Genomic DNA, 7,886 nt, shown 5'->3' on the forward strand with positions numbered 1-7,886 from the left:
GAGTCGTCACTTACGGCAAAATGTAGGGTTTTGAGAGGACTTTAATTTTGGTGCAGAACCAGGCCCTGTATCTCTAACCGTTTAAGGAGATATCGAGAAGTTTAAAGTTTTCCAGCCTTTCTCGTCGATATCCAGCCTTCCTCCGTCGATATCTCCGCTTCTGCTGGGAGTAGAGGAGTCGTCCATGTAGTCGAAAATGTAGGGTTTTTGAAATGCAGGGTTTTGAAAGGACTTTAATTTGGTGCCAGAACCAGGCCTGTATCTCTGACCGTTTAGGAGATATCGAAGGTTAAAGTTTTCCAAGCCTTTCTGCGTGATATCTCCGCTTTCTACTGGGAGTAGAGAGTCGTCACTTACGGCAAAATGTAGGGTTTTGAAGAGGACTTTTAATTTGTGCCAACCAGCCTGTATCTCTAACCGTTTAGGAGATATCGAAGTTTAAAATTTTCCAGCTTTCTCCGTCGATATCCAGCCTTCCTCGTCGATTTCCGCTTCTGCTGGGAGTAGAGAGTCGCCATGTAGTCGAATGTAGGGTTTTGAAAGGACTTTAATTTGGTGCCAGAACCAGGCCTGTATCTCTAACCGTTTAGGAGATATCGAAGGTTAAAGTTTTCCAACCTTTCTGCGTTGATATCTCCGCTTCTACTGGGAGTAGAGAGTCGCCACTTACGGCAAATGTAGAGTTTTGAGAGGACTTTAATTTGGTGCCAGAACCAGGCCTGTATCTCTAACCGTTTAGGAGATATCGAAGTTTAAAGCTTTCCAGCCTTTCTCGTCGATATCCAGCCTTCTCCGTCGATATCTCCGCTTCTGCTGGGAGTAGAGAGTCGTCCATGTATCGGAAATGTAGGGTTTTTGAAAGGACATTAATTTGGTGCAGAACCAGGCCTGTATTCTTAACCGTTTAGGAGATATCGAAGTTAAAGTTTTCCAGCCTTTCTCCGTCGATATCCAGCCTTCCTCCGTCGATATCTCCGCTTCTACTGGGAGTAGAGAGTCGTCCATGTAGTCGAAAATGTAGAGTTTTTGAAAGGACTTTAATTTGGTGCCAGAACCAGGCCTGTATCTCTAACCGTTTAGGAGATATCGAAGGTTTAAAGTTTTCCAGCTTTCTCCGTCGATATCCAGCCTTCCTCCGTCGATATCTCCGCTTCTACTGGGAGTAGAGAGTCGTCCATGTAGTCGAAAATGTAGGGTTTTGAAATGTAGGGTTTTGAGAGGACTTTAATTTGGTGCCAGAACCAGGCCTGTATCTCTAACCGTTTAGGAGATATCGAAGGTTAAAGTTTTCCAACCTTTCTGTGTTGATATCTCCGCTTCTACTGGGAGTAGAGAGTCGTCACTTACGGCAAAATGTAGGGTTTTGAGAGGACTTAATTTGGTGCCAGAACCAGGCCTGTATCTCTAACCGTTTAGGAGATATCGAAGTTTAAAGTTTTCCCAGCCTTTCTCCGTCGATATCCAGCCTTCCTCCGTCGATATCTCCGCTTCTACTGGGAGTAGAGAGTCGTCCATGTAGTCCAAAATGTAGGGTTTTGAAATGTAGGTTTGAAAGGACTTAATTTGGTGCCAGAACCAGGCCTGTATCTCTAACCGTTTAGGAGATATCGAAGGTTAAAGTTTTCAACTTTCTGCGTTGATATCTCCGCTTCTACTGGGAGTAGAGAGTCGTCACTTACGGCAAAATGTAGGGTTTTGAGAGGACTTTAATTTGGTGCCAGAACCAGGCCTGTATCTCTAACCGTTTAGGAGATATCGAAGTTTAAAGTTTTCCAGTCTTTCTCCGTCGATATCCAGCCTTCCTCCGTCGATATCTCCGCTTCTACTGGGAGTAGAGAGTCGTCCATGTAGTCGAAAATGTAGGTTTTGAATGTAGGGTTTTGAAAGGACTTTAATTTGGTGCCAGAACCAGGCCTGTATCTCTAACCGTTTAGGAGATATCGAAGGTTAAAGTTTTCCAACCTTTCTGCGTTGATATCTCCGCTTCTACTGGGAGTAGAGAGTCGCCTCTTACGGCAAAAATGTAGGGTTTTGAGAGGACTTTAATTTGGTGCCAGAACCAGGCCTGTATCTCTAACCGTTTAGGAGATATCGAAGTTTAAAGTTTTCCAGCCTTTCTCCGTCGATATCCAGCCTTCCTACGTCGATATCTCCGCTTCTGCTGGGAGTCGTCCATGTAGTCGAAAATGTAGGGTTTTGAAATGTAGGGTTTTGAAAGGACTTTAATTTGGTGCCAGAACCAGGCCTGTATCTCTAACCGTTTAGGAGATATCGAAGGTTAAAGTTTTCCAGCCTTTCTCCGTCGATATCCAGCCTTCCTCTCGTCGATCTCCGCTTCTGCTGGAGAGTCGTCGTCCATTGTAGTAAAATGTAGGGTTTTGAATGAGGGTTTTGAGGACTTTAATTTGGTGCCAGAACCAGGCCTGTATCTCTAACCGTTTAGGAGAATATCGAAGGGTTTAAAGTTTTCCAACCTTTCTGCGTTGATATCTCCGCTTCTACTGGGAGTAGAGAGTCGCCACTTACGGCAAAATGTAGGGTTTTGAGAGGACTTTAATTTGGTGCCAGAACCAGGCCTGTATCTCTAACCGTTTAAGAGATATCGAAGTTTAAAGTTTTCCAGCCTTTCTCCGTCGATATCCAGCCTCCCTACGTCGATATCTCCGCTTCTGCTGGAGTAGAGAGTCGTCATTGTAGTCCAAAATGTAGGGTTTTGAAAGGACTTTAATTTGGTGCCAGAACCAGGCCTGTATCTCTAACCGTTTAGGAGATATCGAAGGTTAAAGTTTTCCAACCTTTCTGCGTTGATATCTCCGCTTCTACTGGGAGTAGAGAGTCGCCACTTACGGCAAAATGTAGGGTTTTGAGAGGACTTTAATTTGGTGCCAGAACCAGGCCTGTATCTCTAACCGTTTAGGAGATATCGAAGGTTAAAGTTTTCCACCCTTTCTCCGTCGATATCCAGCCTTCCTCCGTCGATATCTCCGCTTCTGCTGGGAGTAGAGAGTCGTCCATGTAGTCGAAAATGTAGGGTTTTGAAATGTAGGGTTTTCAAAGACTTTCAATTTGGTCGCCAGAACCAGGCCTGTATCTCTAACCGTTTAGGAGATATCGAAGGTTAAAGGTTTCCAGCCTTTCTCCGTCGATATCCAGCCTTCTCCGTCGATATCTCCGCTTCTACTGGGAGTAGAGAGTCGTCCATGTAGTCGAAAATGTAGGGTTTTGAAAGGACTTTAATTTGGTGCCAGAACCAGGCCTGTATCTCTAACCGTTTAGGAGATATCGAAGGTTAAAGTTTTCCAACATTTCTGCGTTGATATCTCCGCTTCTACTGGGAGTAGAGAGTCGCCACTTACGGCAAAATGTAGGGTTTTGAGAGGACTTTAATTTGGTGCCAGAACCAGGCCTGTATCTCTAACCGTTTAGGAGATATCGAAGTTTAAAGTTTTCCAGCCTTTCTCCGTCGATATCCAGCCTTCCTCCGTCGATATCTCCGCTTCTGCTGGGAGTAGAGAGTCGTCCATGTAGTCGAAATGTAGGGTTTTGTAGGGTTTTGAAAGGACTTTAATTTGGTGCCAGAACCAGGCCTGTATCTCTAACCGTTTAGGAGATATCGAAGGTTAAAGTTTCCAGCCTTTCTCCGTCGATATCCAGCCTTCCTCCGTCGATATCTCCGCTTCTACTGGAGTAGAGAGTCGTCCATGTAGTCGGAAAATGTAGGGTTTGAAATGTAGGGTTTTGAAGGACTTTAATTTGGTGCCAGAACCAGGCCTGTATCTCTAACCGTTTAGGAGATATCGAAGGTTAAAGTTTCCAACCTTTCTGCGTTGATATCTCCGCTTCTACTGGGAGTAGAGAGTCGCCACTTACGGCAAAATGTAGGGTTTTGAGAGGACTTTAATTTGGTGCCAGAACCAGGCCTGTATCTCTAACCGTTTAGGAGATATCGAAGTTTAAAGTTTTCCAGCCTTTCTCCGTCGATATCCAGCCTTCCTCCGTCGATATCTCCGCTTCTGCTGGGAGTAGAGAGTCGTCCATGTAGTCGAAAATGTAGGGTTTTGAAATGTAGGGTTTTGAAAGGACTTTAATTTGGTGCCAGAACCAGGCCTGTATCTCTAACCGTTTAGGAGATATCGAAGGTTAAAGTTTTCCAACCTTTCTGCGTCGATATCCAGCCTTCCTCCGTCGATATCTCCGTTTCTGCTGGGAGTAGAGAGTCGTCCATGTAGTCGAAAATGTAGGGTTTTGAAATGTAGGGTTTTGAAAGGACTTTAATTTGGTGCCAGAACCAGGCCTGTATCTCTAACAGTTTAGGAGATATCGAAGGGTAAAATTTTCCAACCTTTCTGCGTTGATATCTCCGCTTCTACTGGGAGTAGAGAGTCGCCACTTACGGCAAAATGTAGGGTCTTGAGAGGACTTTAATTTGGTGCCAGAATCAGGCCTGTATCTCTAACCGTTTAAGAGATATCGAAGTTTAAAGTTTTCCAGCCTTTCTCCGTCGATATCCAGCCTTCCTCCGTCGATATCTCCGCTTCTGCTGGGAGTCGTCCATGTAGTCGAAAATGTAGGGTTTTGAAATGTAGGGTTTTGAAAGGACTTTAATTTGGTGCCAGAACCAGGCCTGTATCTCTAACCGTTTAGGAGATATCGAAGTTTAAAGTTTTCCAGCCTTTCTCCGTCGATATCCAGCCTTCCTCCGTCGATATCTCTGCTTCTGCTGGGAGTAGAGAGTCGTCCATGTAGTAGAAAATGTAGGGTTTTGAAATGTAGGGTTTTGAAAGGACTTTAATTTGGTGCCAGAACCAGGCCTGTATCTCTAACCGTTTAGGAGATATCGAAGGGTAAAGTTTTCCAACCTTTCTGCGTTGATATCTCCGCTTCTACTGGGAGTAGAGAGTCGCCACTTACGGCAAAATGTAGGGTTTTGAGAGGACTTTAATTTGTGCCAGAACCAGGCCTGTATCTCTAACCGTTTAGAGATATCGAAGTTTAAAGTTTTCCAGCCTTTCTCCGTCGATATCCAGCCTTCATTCGTCGATATCTCCGCTTCTGCTGAGAGAGTCGTCCATGTAGTCGAAAATGTAGGGTTTTGAAATGTAGGGTTTTGAAAGGACTTTAATTTGGTGCCAGAACCAGGCCTGTATCTCTAACCGTTTAGGAGATATCGAAGGTTAAAGTTTTCCAACCTTTCTGCGTTGATATCTCCGCTTCTACTGGGAGTAGAGAGTCGCCACTTACGGCAAAATGTAGGGTTTTGAGAGGACTTTAATTTGGTGCCAGAACCAGGCCTGTATCTCTAACCGTTTAGGAGATATCGAAGTTTAAAGTTTTCCAGCCTTTCTCCGTCGATATCCAGCCTTCCTCCGTCGATATCTCCGCTTCTGCTGGGAGTAGAGAGTCGTCCATGTAGTCGAAAATGTAGGGTTTTGAAATGTAGGGTTTTCAAAGGACTTTAATTTGGTCCCAGAACCAGGCCTGTATCTCTAACCGTTTAGGAGATATCGAAGGTTAAAGTTTTCCAACCTTTCTGCGTTGATATCTCAGCTTCTACTGGGAGTAGAGAGTCGCCACTTACGGCAAAATGTAGGGTTTTGAGAGGACTTTAATTTGGTGCCAGAACCGGCCTGTATCTCTAACCGTTTAGGAGATATCGAAGGTTAAAGTTTTCCAACCTTTCTGCGTTGATATCTCCGCTTCTACTGGGAGTAGAGAGTCGCCACTTACGGCAAAATGTAGGGTTTTGAGAGGACTTTAATTTGGTGCCAGAACCAGGCCTGTATCTCTAACCGTTTAGGAGATATCGAAGGTTAAAGTTTTCCAACTTTCTGCGTTGATATCTCCGCTTCTACTGGGAGTAGAGAGTCGCCACTTACGGCAAAATGTAGGGTTTTGAGAGGACTTTAATTTGGTGCCAGAACCAGGCCTGTATCTCTAACCGTTTAGGAGATATCGAAGTTTAAAGTTTTCCAGCCTTTCTCCGTCGATATCCAGCTTTCTCCGTCGATATCTCCGCTTCTGCTGGGAGTAGAGAGTCGTCCATGTAGTCGAAAATGTAGGTTTTGAAATGTAGGGTTTTGAAAGGACTTTAATTTGGTGCCAGAACCAGGCCTGTATCTCTAACCGTTTAGGAGATATCGAAGGTTAAAGTTTTCCAACTTTCTGCGTTGATATCTCCGCTTCTACTGGGAGTAGAGAGTCGCCACTTACGGCAAAATGTAGGGTTTTGAGAGGACTTTAATTTGGTGCCAGAACCAGGCCTGTATCTCTAACCGTTTAGGAGATATCGAAGTTTAAAGTTTTCCAGCCTTTCTCCGTCGATATCCAGCCTTCCTCCGTCGATATCTCCGCTTCTGCTGGGAGTAGAGAGTCGTCCATGTAGTCGAAAATGTAGGGTTTTGAAATGTAGGGTTTTGAAGGACTTTAATTTGGTGCCAGAACCAGGCCTGTATCTCTAACCGTTTAGGAGATATCGAAGTTAAAATTTTCCAGCCTTTCTCCGTTGATATCTCCGCTTCTACTGGGAGTAGAGAGTCGTCCATGTAGGCAAAATGTAGGGTTTTGAGAGGACTTTAATTTGGTGCCAGAACCAGGCCTGTATCTCTAACCGTTTAGGAGATATCGAAGGTTAAAGTTTTCCAAGCTTTCTCCGTTGATATCTCCGCTTCTACTGGGAGTAGAGAGTCGTCACTTACGGCAAAATGTAGGGTTTTGAGAGGACTTTAATTTGGTGCCAGAACCAGGCCTGTATCTCTAACCGTTTAGGAGATATCGAAGGTTAAAGTTTTCCAAGCTTTCTCCGTCGATATCTCCGCTTCTACTGGGAGTAGAGAGTCGCCACTTACGGCAAAATGTAGGGTTTTGAGAGGACTTTAATTTGGTGCCAGAACCAGGCCTGTATCTCTAACCGTTTAGGAGATATCGAAGTTTAAAGTTTTCCAGCCTTTCTCCGTCGATATCCAGCCTTCCTCCGTCGATATCTCCGCTTCTACTGGGAGTAGAGAGTCGTCCATGTAGTCGAAAATGTAGGGTTTTGAAAGGACTTTAATTTGGTGCCAGAACCAGGCCTGTATCTCTAACCGTTTAGGAGATATCGAAGGTTAAAGTTTTCCAACCTTTCTGCGTTGATATCTCCGCTTCTACTGGGAGTAGAGAGTCGCCACTTACGGCAAAATGTAGGGTTTTGAGAGGACTTTAATTTGGTGCCAGAACCAGGCCTGTATCTCTAACCGTTTAGGAGATATCGAAGGTTAAAGTTTTCCAAGCTTTCTCCGTCGATATCTCCGCTTCTACTGGGAGTAGAGAGTCGTCACTTACGGCAAAATGTAGGGTTTTGAGAGGACTTTAATTTGGTGCCAGAACCAGGCCTGTATCTCTAACCGTTTAGGAGATATCGAAGGTTAAAGTTTTCCAAGCTTTCTCCGTTGATATCTCCGCTTCTACTGGGAGTAGAGAGTCGTCCTTACGGCAAAATGTAGGGTTTTGAGAGGACTTTAATTTGGTGCCAGAACCAGGCCTGTATCTCTAACCGTTTAGGAGATATCGAAGGTTAAAGTTTTCCAAGCTTTCTCCGTTGATATCTCCGCTTCTACTGGGAGTAGAGAGTCGTCACTTACGCAAAATGTAGGGTTTTGAGAGGACTTTAATTTGGTGCCAGAACCAGGCCTGTATCTCTAACCGTTTAGGAGATATCGAAGGTTAAAGTTTTCCAGTCTTTCTCCTTCGATATCTCCGCTTCTACTGGGAGTAGAGAGTCGTCCATGTAGTCCAAAATGTAGGGTTTTGAGAGGACTTTAATTTGGTGCCAGAACCAGGCCTGTATCTCTAACCGTTTAGGAGATATCGAAGGTTAAAGTTTTCCAAGCTTGTACCGTTAATATCTCCGC

The sequence above is a fragment of the Harpegnathos saltator genome, unplaced genomic scaffold, assembly GCF_003227715.2.
Source record: "Harpegnathos saltator strain DR-91 unplaced genomic scaffold, Hsal_v8.6 scaffold2, whole genome shotgun sequence".
Lineage (NCBI taxonomy): Eukaryota > Metazoa > Arthropoda > Insecta > Hymenoptera > Formicidae > Harpegnathos > Harpegnathos saltator.